We start from the raw sequence: 21,207 nt of genomic DNA on the forward strand, positions 1-21,207 counted from the left end.
CCCTTTCCACCTAGACCCTCTAGATGCTTTAATGGGTATGCTTTGCGTGACTTCGTAGGGGGCTTTAAAATCACAGAGAGGGCACTGCGGTGGATCATGATAGTTTTCTGCTCTCAGCAGTGTCTGCTAAAGGACTGCCAGTCTCTTCTGTGCTGTGGCATGAATTTATGCCTTAGTCTCTGTCTAAAATGAGACTGACTTTGCTGCTTTTTGGTGGGTGGCTGGCAGTGTAAGTAATTAAGGTGCCATAAGGTTCTTTCCTATTGTGAAAAGTACCGTGTTTGGGCAAATTCTGTTGTAGTATCTGCAATATGCAAGTACTCTTTTGTTTTGTTTTGTCTTTTTTAAGGAAAAAGCAATACTTTTGATAACTCTGGACTCTATGCAGAGGGCAGATGCTTCAAAAAGTCTGGCTGAGATGGTGCTTGTCAGGGTAGGACAAGCAGTCTATGGCTTCGAGGTGCTGTGCTGCCCTGGGCACTGGCGAGTTTTTAAGGTAGTGGAAGAAGAGGTTGTAACTTGCAGCTGACTTTTTCAGGCCATCCTGGCGATGTGCCACACAGGGTAGAGAGTCCAGAGGTTGTTCCATGCATTTAACATACGGTTGATGCTCACGCGTGTGCCTTGCTGTTGCTGCCGGTATTGCTTGGTGTAGGTTATTCTGACGTTTGGCTTTTGTAACTGGGGAGCTCTGAGCAGCAAGAAGCACTGGGAAAGTTTCTTTAAGGGAAACATGTTGCTTTTGTGTTGGCTACCACAGAGTATTACTGTGTAGGAAACGTGGTGGTTCAGCCAGTGGGCAAGAGGTGATGTGGCCTTTTCTCTCTGAACTGTGAAGCTGTCAAGGTAGGGCTGGTCCAGAAAAAAAACCCAACCCACCTCAGGAGAAAAATCTTGCTTTTGTTTTCACCCTCCAAGTGTGCAGCAAGGACAAAATTCAGCTCTGTGCTGAGCTCCACAAGCCTGAGTGAACTTTCGGTGTGACTTCTAACACACTGATGGTCCCAGATCTTTGGTATACTAGGAGTAACTTCAGGAACGATGGAAGTGTGCTTGAGCAGTACTTAAGCTCCCAGTAGGTTCACGCATGTTGCCTGTGCTCCAGTAACCAGCAGAGACATCTTGTGTGCTCTGCTCTTCACAAGGGGATGATTTTTCTCATTTTTGTCTCACAAAGCGGGAAAGCTTTCATCTTTCCATCAGTGACTCAAATAAAGCTTGAGTCACTGGGAGAGAAGTCTTTACCGTCTGATAGCTCCATTGTAATCTGGGAAGAATAATTTGGTGAGTGTTGGTTTAGTCCCTACTGGGACAGATGTCTGCATCACAAAAAAATCGATTTGCTGTTTGAATAGAGAGGTTAAATGGACTGTGAAGACTGCTCTCTTGTCAGCTCTAGAAGCAATGGTGTCTTGTGACTTCAGGATATCAAATGTAAGGCACCTTGATAGGACAGAGAGAGAGAAGATTGCATTGGTAGGGCACAGTCTGTGGCCAAAATGCTCTTTTCTCGGCTTAGAGTAACCAGAGTATGCCAAGAATACATGGATAAATTTGTGTAAATGTGTGCTTGGCTACACACACTCGTGCGCAGGCACATGAAAGCATGCATAATGTGTATGAGAAGGAGAGAATGAAGAGTGAGTCAGATCCAAATGTCAACAGATGACAAGAAAATTCCCATTTAGTTGTAACATCTGAGGAACCTCCAGGAAACCGTCAGCTTGACTCTCAGCCTTGAAATGTTCATTGGTGACCTGAATAATATCATAATGCAGACCTTTTTATCCCCCTTTTTGACAGGTTTTTATTTGCCTGCCTCATTTTCATGCCCACATCACAGTTCAAATCATTTTAGCAAGATGGCTGTGCTTAATCAGACTCCCTGTGCCATGTGTGTCTTGTTGATTACAGACCCTCTTAAGATGCCATTATGAGTGACTCTTCGTGTGCCCTCCTGTCAGCAGCTTTTCCCTTCCTTAAGCCTCTTGAATGTCTTTACTCATGGGATTATAAGCTTTTCAATAAATATAGCGTGATTACTGAATTAATGTAAACTTTGCTCTGGGATTGCCAGTCACTTAGTATTTGGAAAGCAACAGCAGTCAAAAGCACCTGTAGATGGTCTTTGCCAATGTCTGATGGAGGCCAGAAAAGCAGCAAAAAGAAGTTTCTTTATTTCCATGCAAATTATGTCAGGGATGGATGTTAAAGGAGAGCTTGGTCTTGGATGATGTCTGCTTTCATGCTCCAGGTAGTTTGGGAATAGGTGGAGCAACATGTCCCCTCTGGGTGCACAGGGATCCTTCCTGCTCTCTGGTGCAAGGCAGGCTGGGGTGTGATGGGAAGGGCTGGGGAAGGGGAGAACGAGCTTGTGGACAAGAGGCAAATAGTTCATTAAGGTCTACTCACTTCCACATGGCTTGTTGAGAGCTCAGATCTTGCAAAGCACTTGCAGCAGCAGGAGGTATCAGGATATGCAGAGATGTGCACAGTTTAAAAAATCCCAAACAAACAACTTGGTGGAGAAGACCTCTTTGAAGATACTAGATAAGCAGTGTGATTGCTGTCTTCTAGCAGCTACCACAGAAGGGTAGATGAGATGCATCTGAGTAGGCATTTATCCTATTCATTTTAGACTATGCTGAACAAATTTCTAATCTCTTCCTGCCTCAGCTTCTTGTTTTTGGTACAGTGACATGAGAGGACATGTTCCAGAGTTCCGTGTCTGACTTGCATTCTAAGATGATGGGGTTGCTTTGAAGGACTGTACCCATGTTTTAAGATAAGTCCTTGGGCAGCTCAGAGGAGTGCTGTGTTTAACTCCAAAGCCCAGTCTTGGTCTATGTCTCATTTAATTGTGTGGGTTGTTATTTGAGAACATCACATTAATTGCTTGTTCAGATCTAATATGTTATGCATTTTGGAGGACGTTTTAAAAGTACTGAAGTAAGTTAGGTAACAAGTCCCATTAATTCTTTGTGCATCCTGTGTTCCTTGACTGGTTGGCTGCTTTTGAGCAATCTCCCAGGAGTGCTAGGAGCAAAAGAAGCAGCAAAAGGGAAATTGCAGAGCAGGCACCCAGTGTATCTGAATGAGTAGCGGCTCTCGGTCTGCGTTTGGCAGAGTACCCGCAGGTAGCAGTTAATGGCATGGGAGGTATGGGCTGGGGAACGTGCTTTTCTACCTGCTGGAAATCAAAAGCTGATCGCTTCCCTCTGCCACAAACTGTCTTGAAAATGAGTTTGACTTGATTCAAGTCGACCTGCTGAGGACCAATCTTGGTTTCAGGTTGCACAGGGGAGATGTTTATGGACTTGGACTAGCTCCAAGCACCCAGAAAATGGTTGTCAGGGGTCAGGCTGTGGCAAGTGTGACCCAGCTCAGCTCTGTGTGTGTGTGTGTGGACTGGAGGTTGTCTGTGTGCTACAGGAGCGTGTCCTGGAGGTTTATTAGGGGGGCCCAAAGACTCATTGTCTCTGCAGACCCAAATTCCAGTGGTGCCTCGAAGGACTTGTGTTTGCATCTGTTCTGGTCCAGGCTTTTTCTGTATAGGGCAGGCTGCAGCAGATCTGGCTAAACCCTAGTGCAGAGGCCAAAGATGACTAATCCAGGGACAGTGTAGGTGCAAGTGAACTTGCATATAGCTATTGGAGGCACTGAGAGTGCAGATGGAAATACTGGTGTATGCTTTCCCTTTCGTGTCAGTGATCCTGGTATGGACAAGTCTTCGGGCGTGTTGGCGTTTTGATTATTACCATGAAGTTAGTAGTACTCTGCTTGGAGCCTATAGGGACAGAAATGTTTGCTTGGGGATGACAGTTACTAAATCAGTGCCTGAGGCATTTAAAATAAAAGCAAGTAGTGCAACAAGAAGTGCGCTGTTCTGATACATGTTAGGGTTTGGGAAAGATAGTATCAGGATTTTTTTAGAGGAAGAATCCTTATTTTTTTAGGAAGTCATTCTGTTTAATCATGGGGTTTTTTTTGAAAATTAGAATGGAAATTGATTCAAGGAAATAGTGGGTGATGAGGAAAAGCAGGCATGGGTGAAGCCAACTCCAAGTGTTCCTGCTCTGAGCAAATTTCTTACTGCTCCTTAGCTGAGTGTTGGCATCGTGCCATTCCACTCTGGTAGCTTTTGGGTGGTGTTATATCACCTGTCTCCACCAATTATGAATTGAGCTTAACCTTTTTTCCTCTCTATTCCTTTGCTTGGCTGGCTTTTGGGCTAATCCTGGGAGGTCAGGCTGGCTGGTAGGGCAGCTGGGTGGATGGAAGGCGTGAGGGTGGTGTTTCCTGCGGTTGAGGACAAATGAGCTCTTCCAGATCCCAGGGGAGACACTGGCATGTTTTTGGAAACAGCAATTATCAGATATTTGACTGATTAAATCCTTCAGCTGTGTTACAAGTGCTTGTGTAAATGTAATGCAAGTACAGTTGTCCAGGCATGCTCTCTGAGTATTGTGACGATTTTTTTTTTAATGTAGCAAACACTTTCTATTATTTAATACTCCTAAGTGGTGTTTTTTGCTTCCTGTTCTGTATCTTACAGCACTTCGCTGCTCTGTTAAATTGCCCAAATACCTCTCCTGGTGCCTGTTAATGGCAGATAAAAGAGTTTGACAAATGGGTTTCCAAAGCTGCAGAGAGCAACTGAGATGAGCAGAACCCCATTTACCTGCGCATCTGTAGCAGCTACAGCCATGTCTGTATTGTATACACATACCGATGTACTCTTGTTCTTAGATCAAGATATGGGGGAGGTAACTCCAGCCTTATGCAAAGTGATTTAGCACAGTGTGTCCCTTGAAGTCGCCGCCTGCTGTAGAAACAAGAAAGGTGGTGGTGTGGGAGGTGGCTGGTGCTTCTCGCCAGAATTCCTCAGAGGGATTTTTCCCCGGTGCTGCAGGTTGGGTCCTGTATCTTCAGGAGGCTGGTTTGGGGTCAAATGCTAGCAATCAAGTCTGTTCTTGGCTGTTTTATCCTCTCCTTCCAGGCAGAGGAGACACTTTACAAGCTATATATAACCTGCCTGGTCCTTCGTTCCTACATCTCCTCCAGCCCCTTTGCTCTTGGTTTTCTTAGAACATCTCAAGGTTTCCACCAAGCCTGGGCTAACTATTGACTGGTGTTTCTCCTGTAGTTGAAGGGAACAGCAACATGCCTTTGCAGAGTAAAAAAGCAATCCTGCTGTGACAGTAAAAGAGGAGGTTTTGAGAGCAAAAGAGGAGTGTTCATGTGAAGCAGAGCCCCAGTGGTATCCAGCTTGGTCTGAGCACAGAGCAGGAATGAGATTGAATGCGTGGCTGAGCCATACTGATTTATTTTTTTCAATTATGGTTTAAGGTCAATACTGCAACAAAATAAGCCACAGTGTAACTAAGCTAGATGTAGAGGAACCTGGGAGGTAGAATTTATGGTCTAGCTCTGCACTCCTACACTTGGAGCAGACTTTAATGGGTACCGTGTGTGCTTAGCACCTGGGAAGAATCAAAAGCCATCTGCTAAGTGTTTGTAGGAGCAGATTTTTCCTTCTGTCCAGGAAACTTAGGGTTGGACTAGGAGCCTGAAAAATGGAGCCTGTTCAGAAGCTAACCACAAATCAACTCAAGGACAACTCTGTTTCACCAACACATGTTTTTTGGGTTGTGGTTTGGTTTTTTTTTGTTTGGGGTTTCTTGTTTTTTGTCTTTGTCATCTTTGGTTAAAAGAGCCCTGATTGCCAGCTGGGTTTGGGGAGCTGATAGGGCACCTGGAACTGCCGTTTTGTTGTTATTTGTTTGAGAGTTTGGTAGAAAAAAAAGGTAAGAGAAAAATGTGGAAAGACCTGGGCCATGTGCTTCCTGCTTGGCCCCTGAGATTGTAAAATCTTCAATTCAACTAAGAGGTTGATGTTTTGATAATTGTTCCTTGTGGGGAACATGGCAGAAATCGTAGAACATGAACTGGGAGAACTGCAAATAATACATTTCAGTGTGGAAGGGAATAGGACAGTATGGATTTTTGTTTTCTTATTGTCAGCAAACTGATTACAGTGTTCCTACTTTTATCCTCCTATGGCATCTGTCTTCTGCGTGTATCAGGGACACCACTACTACCTGTGGGTATTGTACGTGGCACTCGGCAGGGGAAAGGCAGCTCCTGCCTTGCAAATTATAAAGAGGCACAGGCCAGCACTGGGGATGCTCAAGGGACATCGTGTGGCTTTAAATTATAGGCTGTGGCATCCTGGCATAACAGACCTGTTCATTCACGTGCTTCTAAGTTGTTTCTTCAGTTCTTTGCCTACCTGTTAGTTTCCAGTGTAATTTGTTCCAAAGCATTCCCATTTCAGCATGCATTTTGCAAAGTCAGCACGCAGTTAACGTGTTTCAATCCTTGCAGGGAATTAAAGAGGTGAAAGTAGGCTGAGTTCATTGAAGGACATAGTGGCGGCAAACCGCTTGACTTTAAAGGCTGCTTATTTTTTCAGTGCTGCTGATTTCTGGATAATGACGGATGCTTTTTTACCTCAAGGTGAGAAGGAACAGGAGAAAAGAGATTATTAACTGTTCAGGGGCCCGGTGTGCTTCAGCAAGGAGTTTGAGGCCAAGGCATTCATGTTCAACTGTCTGAAATGAAACGTCTGGAATAGAAAGAAGGAAATCTGAGCTGAACAGGCACCACAATTTACAGAGTCTAGCACATGCTTTTGCACTGTGGTAGTTGAATACTCTTTTTTTCTTTGAAACTTGAAAGTAATTGCTTTCCCAGTTACTTGTGCCATCCAACAAGCTAAAATGCTTTAAAGACAGAAACACTAATTAAAGAAATACTAAGTGTCACCAGCTAGAAACTGGAAAGATTTGAGAGGAAACATTATGTGAAGCTCAGCAGAGCAATGAGCAGTTAAGGCTGTCGCTTTGCCAGGGTTGTAGGATCTCCACTGTCTGCTTGGGAAATGCCTTTGGGAATGAAGGATCTGAGTACTATAAAATCCAGATTTTACATCCATAATAAATAAGGATTAAATGAAAGGTTCCTAATGTTTGTGTTTTTCCTGTCCTTTGTTAATGAGCAAGACATTATTTATAAAGGTGCATTTTTATGACTTGTTCCCCTGGTGATGTTTTGTTTGATGCCATGATTGTGGCAGGTGCTTCCTCCGGCCAGGAAAGAGTACTCATTACAGTCTGAAGGGAGCAGGTAGATTATTTTGGCTTTTCTCCATGTACTCCTTGATATTTTTACTTACTAATAGATAAGATGTCTATATTCATTAGATGATGGTGTATGCCTTTGCATGTGCTTTCAAAGTGGAACAGTGCTGCTATAAGCATATAAACCCCAAAAATTTTCAGTTAAATTTTGAAGTTTCCTCCTGTTTGTGGCTGCATAATCTTTGACAAGTCAGGTCTGGTTTGCAGTTGGCAAGTGAGAGCCTCTGGGCATGCCCTGTGTACGTAATGAACAGGCTTAAAATAGCAGACCGGGAGGTGAAGGTTGGGAAGGAGCTTTAGGGTTAGGAAAACAGCCAAAGCTTTATCGATAGAGGTAGCCGATTTTCTTTACCCCTGTGGCAGCCAGGGTAGGTTAAAAAATGGTTGGGCATCCAACCTCCAGCAAGACAGGGAAAGGGACAAATCCTAATTTCTAGTGTTCCTGATGAAGGTGGTGTCTCCACATCCCCAGCAGACTCACTCCTAAAAGTGCCTCACGTGGCCAGAGGTTAGAAAGGGAGGAGAATAAATACATGCTGGTTTCCAGCATCAATTATTCAGCAATTCAGAGTGCAAAGGGCCAAACAACTGTCCCTGCCAACATCTGAGAGGTCCCTTTTCCACCTAGGGACAGCTAAGGGCTAATTAAAATTGTGCCCTCCAACACTTGGGTTTAGTGAGCTGTTTAGTAACGGGGAATAATAATAATAAAATTAGGACAATTAAAACAATTTTCCAATGGTTTTAAGATGCATGCAAGCAAAAGTAGCAAGAAGTTAGGATCCCGTCCTTCTGGGTTCATGTGTATGGGTGTGTCTGATTTTCCTCAGCTGTTGCCTCCCTGGATGGAGGAACAGAGTGCTGTGGTGAGGCTGGGATTTGCCCTGGTGTGTATAACGCAGCCTCTGTGTCTCTGTGACAGCAGGTCTAGTAAAGATGCTTTCAAAACGCTGGCAGTGGGACCTGAAGTGCTCTCCTTTCCATCCTGTTTTCACAGGTAGCTGCACACATTTCAGATGGTCCAAACCCAGGTCTGTGGGTCTGGTTTACTGAGGTTTTGCTTTGCCCTCCCTGGGTTTCAGCAGTGAGAATGGAAGAAAATATTGCACGTAGCACAGATGCACCTCTGTTCTGTGCCTGTTCCCCTTAATGTCAAAAATGAAGGTGTCCTCAGACTTTTCTAAGGGCAGAAGAAAGTAGAATGGCACTTCTGAGGATTGTTGTTTTTGATTGAGATGCCCAAACTTTAGCTTAGAAGGCAGAGCTCCCTGTGACTGCTCTCTTCTCCATGCCCATACGTCCTTTCTCTTTCAATAACTAAAAACATCCAGGTGTGAATTCCCCTTCTGCTTCCATCCTCCAACATGTTAATGTCTTGCTGAGCCTGAGGCAAAATTGTGTTGCATCTGGTTTTACATAGAAACGAGAGCAGTTTCAGGGATATGTTTAGCTGCTGATCAAGTGAGCAATGCACCGTATCGGCATTGCAGTTCTGTCTGGGTCCTCCTTTCCTCTCACACCCAGACTGCGGTGAGGCGTCCTGCTTTTATCAGTAAAGACTTTAGTCTGTGAAGTCTGGAGGGTCATCTATTCAGCCAGTATAAAATGACCAAGGACAAGGTCAAAACGATGTTTTATGGGAGGTAAGGCTCTGGCCTCTTGGCTTTTGGAAGGATGGAGGTGTGGAGCAGCACTGCTCATACAGAATTGCTGCACAAGAACTGTGGGCACAGTGCCACCTGCTTTGGACTAAATCCAGCCTATTTTCCCCCAAGGAACTTCCTTTGCACTGTATATTGATTGCATTATGTTTATGTGTTATGATTGCTTGGAAGGATGCGAGTTAAACCTTAATGAGTTTCTGTCCAAGAGGCATTGTGAAAAATAAATGCAATTCTGCATCCTTGCTGTCCTGCCCGCTCTCCAGCTCCCTCCGCCCCCTCACATCAGAGCAATCACATAATCATATGTTGCTGAAAAAACAAAGCAGCCTAATGTTTTGAATGTGGTGTAAACAGAGCAGTAATGGCAAATGACACAGATTTTTATTTCTTTGATAAACAAATTTGCTCAGGGAGTTGGTTTTGCTCACCAAAGGGACATGGTGGCACTTTGTCCCCGCTCTGCGCTGATAGTGGTGTGGATGCTGAAGGACTAAAGCAACAGGGTCGGAGGGGCTCAGCTGGCCATGCAGTGCTTGTGCCAGCCGGGTTTTTGTGTTGGCATTGCTGTCCAGTTTCCCTGGGACCGTGTTTGCCATGGGCTCCTTCCCAGCTGTGCAGAGTCTTTCTCAGCTGCTTTTAATTTCCGGGATGTTTCTTTGATGTTTATTGCCAGAAGGACAAAGAGGAGCCTGGAAAGTGGCAGCTGTCATGTGAGAGCTGTGGTAGATCAGATAGAAGGGTATTTATGTCGTCATTCTCTTTGCAACTTTTTTACAATTTCATGGTCCTGCATAGGGCAGCAGGAAAGCTGAAGTTTACCTGTCAGTCACAGCATTTGCTGAAGAGCAATCAGGAGTGACAGAGAAGGTGAAAAAGAAGATAAAGCAACATAATCAGCTGGGTTTCAGTGGGATTTTTCATGCATCCGTGCTCCCTTGACTTGTTCCTGCTGTTATTCCAGCCAGCATGGTCCATGTCTGACCGAGGACCATGTGAGGCTTGACCAAATTCCTGCTCAGGGGCAGCCCACCTCCCAGGGCAAGTTTTTGCAGATCAGGAGACTGTGGCTGTGCTTTCAATCACTGCCCTTACCCTGTTGTAGAGAACCTTTTACTAGTTACTTTTTCTGTACTTTACTTTTAGCAAACAAATCTGTAATACTCAGATTGGCAAGTACTGTTTCAAACTCCTGCCTGGGAAAGCTGACCCTGGAGGTTATGGAATATCTTGGGTTTTGGGGTCGTAGGGAAACTGAAATGTACTTTGATTGTGTTATAGATGCTCACGTTACCATCTCTGGCTCCCTGTAAGCTGACAGTGTGAAATGGGGTCTTACAGGTAGAAACATGCTAATTATTACAGCTGGATAATGTGTGTGGGACCTCAGATCTGAATGAGACTTGGTACCTTAATTTTTGCCCTTAACTTCTTATGTTGAAAAGTAACTAATGAAGCAGTTATTCCTTCTACTGCTCTGTTCACTTGCATGCATTTCAAGTTCTTTAGGGGATAAAGGAGCCCAGGAGGCTAAACCTCATTTTTTTGGTGAGAAGTAAGTGGGCCTGGGTAATGGCTAAATGTTTGTGTGCTGAACAAACAATAAAGAAATGGAGAATTTGCTTAACTGCATAAAGATGTAAACCCCTTAGTACCCTACTGTAAAATGTCTACGAATTAAACAGGTGCCTCCATGCATTGCGTAGCTGTGGGGAACCCATATATTATGGTGTCAGGATGAATGATACCCTGTTTTGGTGGAAACAACAGGAGTCATTCATTACTTCAAGAGCTCTTTTCAAGCTGACAAGGTGGTAGCCTGCACCCACAATAGCATCTTTTAAAGCTGAAAATACCCTCCTTGTGCGATCAGAAGAGGCTGGACGCTTCAAGAGCTCTTTCCTGCTGATTTGGCATTGGCGCTGTCTGTGGGGCGAGTGCTTTGCTGGCTCTCCTGCAAGTTGCTGCAGGAGGTGGAGAAGAAATGGATGCTTTTAGGGGTTATTACTGTGTTTGCAGCCTCACCACAAATCCTGATTTAAAGGCAGTATTTGCAGAAGTGATTTATCTACCTAGGTGGTGTAGGGTAGCAAAGGGCTGCAGGCACTGAACTTATGTGAGTTTTTGACATCTTTTATCCTCTGGCTATAAGTGAAAAGGTACTTGAGGATCTCACCAATAATTACAGAAAGGATGAGGACATCTGGATGTTCAGCTTGGCAGATGTTTTTTGAGAAGTGCTGCGTTGCAGGAGTCAGGTCTTTGGCCCATTGAACTGGGGATCCAGAGAACATCAGTGTCCCAAGTCAGCGGGTGGCTGTTGAAGGCTCTCCTGTGCTGCAGACCTGCACGCAGGATGGAGCTGCCTGTGAGAAGGGTGTGATGTGCCACAGCTGTGCCAACCAAGAAATGGAACTGTGGAGCTGTTTCAGAGGCACTGATGAAGCGATATGCTCAAAAGTGAGAAAGCACCTCATCTTCAGGCGGTCCTAATTAGCTCCTTGCTTGCAAGAACACCAAAGTAGTAAATAATTAATTAGCTCCTATCAATATTCTGGACACGTAGTTCCTGAAACCTCCAGGTAGCTTTTTCTGGCTCTGGTAGCCCTAGTGTTGATGCACAAATGCTTTACAAACTTCTTTGCATGTTCACCTTTGTGTGGAACAACGAATGATCCTTATGGATTGCATAGTCCTGGATCAGAGTAAGAGGCATGTGGTGAGTCTCAATGTCTTTTCTATGCCCTCACTGACATTCTGCACTGCCTTGTGCCTCCCTAACATTTTTCTGTGTTTATTATTAGCTTTAGAGCTGGGAAAATACTTAATTATGCTTTTTGAGGCTGTTCAATCACATGCAAAATTGAGTTGTCTTTGACTCTTCTTCCACCTTTCATTTTCTAGTACTGAAATATTCTCGCGAATTAATTCTCTTCAGCCAGATTTGCTGTCCCTAGTGCCTCAAAATGTGAGTTTAGATGTCAAATTATTATATTTCTTTATAAATAATACATTTGGAATCCTTGATGTGAATTATCATTCCTTAGCCTTTAAGCCACAGTCAGTTTATGTTTTTAGAGCTTTTTTTGTTGGTAATTGTGAAGTTTAAAAGCATGTGTGTGTGGTTTTTTTTTTGTTTTTCAAAAATGAAAACTGAGATTCTTACATAATTACTTGCCTTCAGGAATTGCAGATTTAAAAGAAATGCCAAATGTTGCAAGACTCGCAGTAAAATCATAAGGCTTGGCCGCTGTGGGGATACCCTCAGATTTTTTAATTTGACAGGTTAAGCACTGACAGTCTTCTGAGTGGTGCGTTTCATCCATCGTGAATGAATTTTAAGAGGCTTGTAGGGAATGTTTTCTAAAATTGAGCACCAAGGGTTGCAAATACAAGCTCTCGCATGTGAAAAGCATGTCCAGTCAGCAACAGAGAGAGAAACAAAGCCAAGCTGGGAAGCAACCTGTGAGCTCACTCAGAGCTGGCCTGCACAGTCTGAATATTGAGAATTTGTTCCTTGCAATAATTTTTACTTCTAGGGGCGACCATCGTTCCATCTTAGTCAAAGTCAGAATCCCGCTGGGCATCACTGGAGCACAGATGTCAGCCTTGTCTGCTGCCTCTGCATTTCTTATGTAAGTGTTCAAGTTCTGCAGTCAGGAACTGTTTTCCTTGGCATTGAACAAAAATTAGAAAAAAAGACCCCTTAGTGGCTTGGTAAAATTAGTTTTTGGGTTTTTTGTTCCTAGATAACTAGATTCAATCATGAGGTTTCAATAGGGAGAACCTAAATACAGAGGCTGTGTTAATGGTTTCCCCTCCGCTTGTTTATTTTCAGTTGCTTGATATTAGGTCGTTTGTCAGCATCTGCTGCCTTCATCGCATGTGACATCACGTTTCTCATGCTGTCATGTGCTATCAGAGGTGGCAATGGCTGTATTAAGAGCAGACCAGCAACCTCAGTGTGTTTGAACTAAATGCTTAGTGTGCAACCAAACTGCTGTGGTTTAAGTGAGGATTTCACTTCAACACCTCTGGGAGGTATGTGTGCTATGGGATTTGTCCAGGACTTCTGTCCCATCCACGGAATGACCTTTGTGCCACAGAGCATGGCCCGTGGCAGCACTGATCTCGTTTCTGGTCCTTTGGACCTACATAATGGGAGCTTCATTTTGTATGAGCAGTACACTCGTTCTTTCTAGGCTTAAGAAGCTTTTATGAAACTCCTGTTCTTAATCCTTAAAGCAGTCCTTTCTCTTTTATGAAAAGATAGTATAGGGAAAATAAATCCTGTTGTGTTTTGTCTCTGATCATTAACCCTACTGCCTGAAGTGCTGAACCATGCTGTGCACCAGCCTTCTGGGTCATTCCTGAAGACACAGAAGCAAAAATATTTCCCTGAGGTTTCTTTTTGAATTTTTCTTCATTTCTGTGAGAAATTTCTTTGTAGGTGTCCAGAGCTGGAGGGTTTTTTTTTCTAGATTTTTGGATGCAGTGAAAGAAAAGCTCACTTACTTCAGAGAAACACCTAAGAAGAGTTAGTTGAGATGATACTGAACACACAATGTGCCATTGTGAACCGTGCTACGAGCACTATGCCTGTGTGTGTATCTTGGCCCAGGGGGGCAGAGCTATTAGTCTTGAGGGTTTTGTGAACTTAGGTCAACCTTCAATGGACGTAATCATTCTTATATCATATTAATCCTGCTGAAATTGGAAATGATCGGGAACCTAAACTATATGAGAGAGTTTGGATGTGGAAATTTGAAAATGAAATCTCCCCAATGCTCTGAAGAAACTCTGAACCAAATGACCAGTTTTATCCCACCTTTAGAATTTAAGAGAGCAAAAGTATCAGTGTTAATTATTTCTTCTTAGCATCAGAGTAGGAGACAGACTGCATAGAGAAGATAAATAGCCAATAGCTCATGAATGATAGGATAAAATCGCTGCAACAATTGCCGTAAGTTGGGGTAGGATTTTGCTGTTTTTTTTCCCCGTGTCAGCTTCATGGTGTGAATTAAATTGAGCTGAACTGAAGGGGAAATACTGAAGAGTAGAGGAGGAAATAAGAAAACTGATATTGAAATGTGAGATGATGAGCACACAAAATTACTCTTAAACATAGTGTCTAACATATGTGCTACAACTGATGTTTCGTGTATGTGCAGCCTTAACAAGGGAGAGGCCTGGATTTGTGCTGAAGGTGACAGAGGATGCGTGCAAACTGGAGAAGCCTGTGCAGGCCAACCCATGTTAGAGCTGCGCATCTGACCAGGCTTGGGTATTGGCAGAAGTGCTCAGACTAGCTACTAAAAGAGAAAAAATGACCTGTAGCAAGCCATTTTTTCTCATCTTTTCGATGGGGTCTGTTTAACACTCATAGCAAGTTACTACAATCAGAATCAGGTTGCATTATCATCTACTACTTCAAATTGCATCCAAATCTCCTCAAAGCATACTTCTTCCCAGTTAGATGGAAAGAGATTCTTTTCTTTTGCCCCCTCCCCCGATTTTTTCTAAATCTGCCAACCCAGTGTCTCACTCCATGGCATTTAATGTTTTTGCCAAATTAAATTTGTGCAAAATCAGCCACTTAACTTGTGCCGAGTGCAGTCCTGCTGTTTTTAGCAGTATGTGAACACAATGGTGATTGACAAGAGGCTCCTGGGAGAGACTTGCCAGTCCTGCACTGGGCTTACAGAGCAGCCCTTGATGGGTGGCCAGAAAGGTTAAATTCTTACTTGGCAGATAAGTGTGTTTAACTGGTCTTCTGAGGAGGCTGCAGCTATTTTTCTGTGGCATGGCAGGTTATTGGGTTTTGGTATTTATAGGTGGGAAGGGTGCTTAATTTGTCTTTTGGTTGATGTGATTGGTTTTGTCATATTTGCTGGTGATGAAGAGTGCAAGTAGCAAAGAGCAGATGTGAGTTGGAGAGGGAGGGAACCTGTGGTTGGCTTGAAGTTTCATATTCAAGTTTGCAATACTGACTCTTCTGTGGATGATGCAAAGTCATCTACTCACCCAGCGAGACCCCAAAGCTGGCAGTTAATAAGCTCACTGGTCCGTTGTTCTCTACCAGCCATGTTCAACCTTCATGCATGGCAGGGACACTTTGCTACCTCCTTTCCCAAATGAGATGTGGAGGTTGGCACAAACTGCTTCATGCTCTTACTTTCTTTCTTTTGTGCATTTCTTACAGTGAATGTTTTCTATCCTGAAGGTCACGGGTCTAGTAATTCATCAAATTCTCTAAGTGATTGCCCCTGTGAGTTGGGTTGCCTTGTAAGCACAGAGACCTGTCTCTTGGTTGTAGCTGGTAGACACAAGGCTGTTTTCTAAGAAAAAAGGGCATTTTTTCCATGATGAAGTCTTTGATTTTTATGAGATATACGGAGAGACTGATCCAGCTGTTTAAGCATCACAAGGTCTGTAGGCATAAAAAGCATTTATCTGATTGACAAGATGGATGTGATCTAACATGTTTGGGCAACATTGAGTTTGCATCCAAGGGTATCCAATGGGTCCTCTTGATAGGACAAGAGCATGTCATGTATGCCTCTGTGAAAGAAAAGACGGTCACTTTGTACGAAGGATTCTGGACCATCTAACTCTTCCTTTCTATGGAGATAAATCTCTCATCTGACTTTTAGAGAGATTTTCTTATTTGTATTTTAGATGGGTTATATTAGCCAGTAGCTTAGGCTGCAGCAGGTGTGCAAGTGCTGCCGTCTGCCCCCCCCGCCCCTGATGGCGAGTTTCAATGATGTGTGAGCTTCAGACTTTCAAACTTTCTTCTACTGAAGGCAGAAAAGCATCTAGACACTTGGGTACGCCTTCAAGTATATATTTAAGTCCTTTTGGTTTGCTTATCAAAATGATTTTTGCCGTGGCTTAGTTACAGGATACAGGTAAATACTCCTGTTGTGGGAAAATACTGGATATTAAAAAGCTCTTGAATCTAGCAGAGAAATGTGTAACAGGAACTAAAGGCTGAAAGATGGAGCCAGATGAATCTACAACAGAAGGGCAACGAATGATTTCGAGAGTAATTTTAAATAATCATTGAGACTAAGGAAGTAAAGAATAGAGTGGAGTTACCATCTCTCAGTACTTTCAGATCATGATTGAATGCCTTTCTGAAAGATATTTTTCAGGAAATTACGCACTGCTGATCTCAGTATAAAGATAACTGGGTAAAAAGTAATGGTCTGTGTTAGAAGAGAATTGTCACCAGTTATTGAATGGTGCCTCCTGGCCTTAGCTGTTGAGGACTTCATACGTGGTGGTGTGAAAGGCATTTTCTTGTAATGTTTCTAGGACTTCTGTATGGTCTGAAAGTACAGGTATAAGTTAGCTCTGAAGAGGGGGTAACTTTTTTACATTAAAAAAATTAATAAAAAGGTTGGATGGAAACTCCATTCAGCTTTTTCTTCTTTTTAAGTTCTAATTCCTTAGTTGGATTTTGGGGGTACAGTGTGGGGTGAAGAGGAATACTTCAGCTGTTCCTTAAGGGTTAGACATATCTTTTTTGCCAATAACAAAAAAAACCATACTTGTTTAGAGCTTAAAATTAACTACTGGAGCTAGACCTAATCTGAGTTGTGAATTAAACGTGATGAACCTGGACGAATCGCTTATGTCTCACTTCAAGTATGAAGTATGTCATAGTTTATGACTACTTTGTAATTTAATGATATTTTCTGGAGATCCTCTATACTATAAATATTTAATTTTACAATTTTATTTAGTATTATAAAGGTTTGTTGTTTGAGATCCTCACATAGAAAATCTCATATAGGTAGAAGGCATCACAAAGGGGTAATCCTCCATGGTAAAAAAGATCTCATCTGCCAGAGCATGTCTTACCTGTCCCTGGGGATATTTCAATGGAAGGATGCAGTGAAATTAGAAGAAAGGGTATTAGATATTTGACCAGTACCTGAATTTTATACTTGCATATAAGTGATGGGTTTTTCTTTCTCCCATCGCTAATTGAAGGACTTTTATTTCACTGTTGTAGAGTTGCAAATATTTCTTCCTCATGCCAAGTACCCTACTGGTGTGGCATCACCAGGGTGGAGGTGAACCCTTCTGCAGGCTGGTAGAGAGTCTCTTGCCACTCCTGCTCCAAGGATGCTGCCTCCAAACTGTTTCACATGTAATTTTAAAGCAGAACATTGAAGTCTCTCTTTCCGCTGAGACACATCACATTGAACTTCTGTATTTTTTTCATTGAGCTGCTCCCTTGAGGAGCTTCCCTGTCAATCTATCAAATCTCTGCAGAGATACAGGCTTTACTTGCTGTAGTAATCCCTTCTGCCAATTCTTGGGACACATGTGGATCTGAACATTGTCAGAAAGGACAGTGATACGTATTAGTGGAAAATGCTTCTGACAGAGCAGCAGGTGTTGCTCAATATAATCTTCCCCATGGAAGTCAAGAAAAGCTTGGTGCTTGCAGCAAACGATGGGATGGCAGTTGCTGGAGTCCAGCGCTATCCTCCTATTCCAGACATCTGTGCAAGTACAGCACCCTCTTACAGCCTTGCACAGCAGATGTTAATTGAGTTGGGTATATGAGTATGTGCTGGGGAGGAGTGACTGGGGCTGAAGGCAGAGATGGAGAGGATGAGTTTCCATATAGGTTTGTCCAGTTTTATCTCTTTTTTTTCTCATGTAATGGTGTGCGGTTGCTGTTTAAGGATGGGTGATGAGCTGGGTAGACCTCTGATCTCATCTGCTGTGTATTAACCTGCTACATCAACATGATTATTTCTGTTGATGGATTGGTAGCACAGTAACAGTGAAATGCTTCATCCTTTGTGAGCAAATAACCAGTTTTCTTTTCCCTGCATGGATGTTGGCCCGCTGGCTGTCACACCATACCTCATTGCTTCTAGTTAGGCCTGTGTTCTAGTAGATTTTGTCTTACAAGACTTGGCATCAAGATATTAGTGATGGAAATAGTACAAGTCCTTTAGGCAGGTACAGCAATTCACCTGCAAAATTATGATACGCAGCAAAGGGAGAAACTTTGTGTCTAGAAAATGAAATTTTTGGAAATTTGAGCTCTAGAACCAGCACAGCCCTTGTGGATGTGCATGCACCGGGTCCAGTTTTCTGCTGTCTCCTGTCTCTGCACTGTGCTTTACTCTGATGTAGGAGTTGTGTGAGCGGGAGCCACCTTCGCACCAATTATTTATACACACAGCAATGTAACTCAGCCTCCGAATGAGGTATTTATACCAGTGGGATCCTAGTGCTGTATAAATAATAGCAGCATTGCAAGCATTGCCTGCTGACTGTATGGCATAACCACACTATTTATATGAATCTGACAATGTAACTATAGCCGTGGAAGACTATTTAAATACAGCTGGTGAAGTAAGTATACCCTTAGGAAGGTATAACTAACTATAGAGATAATAGTATCAGGTAACTATACCCACAGGAAAGCATAAACATACAAATAATAGCCACAATGTAAGTATAATATAGAAGTCAGAGGGTCTCAATATTGATATAATAGCAGTAGGGTAACTTTACTCAGAGGAGGGGAATGTAACTGTCTGAACAACAGCTGCAGCCTAACTGCAGTGATGGGAGAGGGTAGCTGGTAGAGTTATGGCTGTGGTACATAACTCCTAGTTACAGGAGGTCATCGGCATGTGGCCAGAGCAGCGTTTGATATTTGAAACTCTAAGGAACTGGGACTTGAAGGATGAGCAATTAACTGCGGAGGGGGTCCGCTCCCAGAAGCGGGGTGCTGTGGTGGGGGAGTGTTACATTTTAGCGTGGGAAGATACTAGATTGAGGAGTACAGTGCGTTGTGTTCCTGCTTGCTTCTGTAGGTATTTGCTTTAATATATTCCAGAACATAGTTTTAAGGCGAAACCAGACATTCTCAGAGAAAAGGTTTCCAAACATGTGAAATGGTGATGGGCCCATTCAGCCGCAGAGTAGCAGCATCATGCTGCGTGTGCTGGGTGTGGGGTTAGTAACTTGTGCTGGAAAGAGGGGATGGGAGAGCAGAGAGACTGAAATGCAGCAATCTGTGCCGTGACAAACAGCAAACATAAAGGGAAACTATAAAAAATAATGTCTCAATTTGCTCTTTTTAATTTTTTTTTCCATATTGGTCTAATTGATTCTCTAAATATAGGTGGCTTTGTTTTCCTGTTCCTGTGCTTCCTAAAAATGAAGAGAGAAATAAAAATCATTGCCAATTACCCTTTATTTGTGTACAGCTGTACAGCAACAAACCCGTCTGAAGAGACAGCAGAAGCAACCCCCTTCCCTGCTGCCTGCCATGTTAGGTTGAGACTTGGTGGTGTGTTCTCTGAGCTGTGTTCAGATAAAAATTGGATTGAGTGAAATGATATGATTGCTGTCTCCTCCAGACCTTCACATGGGCCGTATTGATTTCGTAAGATGTGCTTTTGATAGTGGAAGAGGAATGACTTAGTTTTAAAACAAAATCGGTTCTTAAAGCTTCCAGACGACACTGGTCAGTGTATTGTGTAAGGCAAGAAACTGGGTTTTGGAGTAGTTTTCTTTGAGTTATTTTCATTAATCGTTTGGAAGATGTTGATTATCAAAACCTGGCATTAAATACCTGGGGAGTGGAGTTGAGGATGAACACTGAAACACCACACAAGCAAGGGCACAGTGTCTGCACGGTGAGATTGGCAAATCACCTGGTTTTCTGAGAAGTTGCTCTGATCAGCTCTGACTTTTAGAAACAGGGAGCAAAATAAATTCCTTGATATCACATTGGAAATATAGTATAAATGTGTAATGATTAGATTGTTTTTCCTTTGTCCTTGGTGCAATGACAGCTGTCTGAATGCTAAGGCAGCTCCCTAGGAGTTGCTGCCTGGAACAGACCAGAGCATTGTATCTTATGAACGGCTCACTGGACGTCCAAGGATAATCTCCGTTCCAGAGCTGAGCTGAAGTGTCTGGCCACTTTACCTTAATGTGCCAAGAATATCCTTTACTCTGCAAGCAAGTTGATGAGAAAACACTTGAGGCTCCGTATTAAATTCCTACGGGGTGCAGAGATACAGGCACAAAGTGCAAAGGCCAAATGAGACAAGAGGCAGATTTTTCTGCTTGAAGCTTCGCAGTTGCAGTAGGAAGGACATGCAGGACTCCCTGCAGAAAGCTGCGCTGGGAGGGTGTCTCATTAGCAATGCGTATTCCTCTTTTTTTAAAGTTCAGCCTGAGAGCCTTTCCTGATTCAAAGTGACTGCAAGGAGAGGGTGCAGCATGCCGCTGAATTGGGCGTGGGTAGCAAGAAGCCCTACAGGTAGAAGGAAAGGCCACCAGGAAGTGGAGTGGGGAGGGGAGCGATGCTGAGGATGGAGAGGTGTCAGCTACGTTCTTCAACAATTTCCTTCAGGCCAGCTGCGAGACTCGTGTTCTGCTCTGCTGCATTCAAAAATCACCGCGGTGAGTGGTCTGCGCAATCTCCCAGCCGGTTTAACACCACCAATGGATAGATTTACCAGATGGTATCAGACACGAGTAGCAATGTCTGACAGGCCCCCATAATCACAGTTTATAGTGGTTGAAACTAAGGTTTCTGGAATGATACAAAGTGCTTACGTATTAGTTGCGTGATCTGGTTGGGTCTAGTCGTAAACAGGTCAGCAGCTGCAGAAATGAGGCAGGCTCGAAGAGACATCTGTTGCAAGAGTTAACAGAGGACTTATAGGGGTCTTCCTCCTCAATCGATGATACAGGCATCTGTATAGTCTCATTCACAGTTTTGGCCCTTCCTCCAGAAGGTACCTATCTAGCTTTTGCGTTGTTAAACAGGATAATTATCGATGGTGGACAGACTTTTTGAGAGAAGACAAATTGTTCCAAATCTCTGTGAGAATAGCAAACAAACGAAACAAAACCCAAACTGCTCCTGATTAAATAAAGCTGTACTTCCCAACCTGTTGGAGGGTCTCCCAGCGTAGGCAGCATTCATACTCTACCCAGTTTCTATTGTTATTTAAGCAGCTCGGGTGCCTTGTCCCTCTGGAGTTGATCTCTTGTTAGTGGAGGGGAGTAGGGTCCTGTAAGTAAGGAGCAGGGCATGTCAGCAAATGCCTGATTCTGGTGTTTTAACCCTCTGCCACTTCTTGTACCACTTCTCCCTTGGTGACTGGTGAAAGCATGGGAGGTCTGGACCATAACGAACACAGAAGAACTGAAGCTGAAGAAAGTGTGAATGCAAAAGGGGAACAAGTGATGGACAGTGACAGAATCTTTTAGCAAGTAAGCCTATATAATTAAACCTTGGCAGGCCCAGGGACCTCTCTTTTGTTACAGGCTGGATGCATCCT

The 21,207-nt window shown here is 43.4% G+C and overlaps 1 protein-coding gene across 1 annotated transcript in view; it reads left to right on the forward strand.

Moving 5' to 3' along the window:
- GRIP2 (glutamate receptor interacting protein 2) overlaps positions 1-21,207 on the forward strand; it is a 284,956-nt gene that overhangs the window by 92,064 nt on the left and 171,685 nt on the right. The window lies entirely within an intron of this gene.

Source organism: Falco naumanni, chromosome 4 (assembly GCF_017639655.2).
Source record: "Falco naumanni isolate bFalNau1 chromosome 4, bFalNau1.pat, whole genome shotgun sequence".
NCBI classification, from domain to species: domain Eukaryota; kingdom Metazoa; phylum Chordata; class Aves; order Falconiformes; family Falconidae; genus Falco; species Falco naumanni.